This window comes from Herpailurus yagouaroundi, unplaced genomic scaffold, assembly GCF_014898765.1.
Source record: "Herpailurus yagouaroundi ecotype Mexico unplaced genomic scaffold, PumYag 63348, whole genome shotgun sequence".
Classification (NCBI taxonomy): Eukaryota; Metazoa; Chordata; class Mammalia; order Carnivora; family Felidae; genus Herpailurus; species Herpailurus yagouaroundi.
In genome coordinates this window covers 1,096-1,660 of record NW_024416897.1, presented here as the reverse complement: position 1 = coordinate 1,660, position 565 = coordinate 1,096, and the positions used below count along the sequence as shown (strand labels likewise).

Below are 565 nucleotides of genomic sequence, written 5' to 3'. Positions count from 1 at the left end.
CTCAGAAAACCATACACAAACACAATGCTACTTAATAATTCTAAAAGGACTCATAAACCAAGTTCATCTACCATTATTTCATATGTGAAAACACTCAGGGTAAGAAGAGAATGTCCCCCAAATACTAGAAAAGATTAAGATGTAGTGCCTCAGAAAGAATAGGTAATTAAGTGAAAGTTGGCACTCCTGACCCTCTCTCCCCCCACGAACCTGAACAAAGGCTTATCTCAACCGCACTTTAGTTAACGGTTAGAACGCTGTTTAAGTCTATATAACAGTCGGTCTCATGGAAGAGACCACTGGAATAGGTTAGACTTTCTTGCTATAGCAAGCTCAAATTGCATCAGACAAGGACAGAAGCTTTGAGGCCGGCCACTGACTTCTCTCTAGCTGTGCAAGTCCTCAGTGGCATCTTCTTCCACTAGAAGGCCATTCGTCTACACTGAAAACCTGTTGTTCAGTACTACCACCGTCGTTACCATCGTACCTAGACCCGGATACGTCGCAGCAGCTCCACACCGGCATTTGCTGGTTTACCTTGCGATTTTACGGCACAGAGACGGCT

At 44.2% G+C, this 565-nt stretch overlaps 1 non-coding gene across 1 annotated transcript; it reads right to left on the bottom strand.

The window, feature by feature from the left end:
• Window positions 1–256: 256 nt before the first annotated feature.
• LOC121024324 (small nucleolar RNA SNORA28) lies at window positions 257–363 on the bottom strand. The gene has a single exon (XR_005787664.1). It is a non-coding gene; the product is annotated as a small nucleolar RNA SNORA28 (small nucleolar RNA).
• Window positions 364–565: the final 202 nt, after the last annotated feature.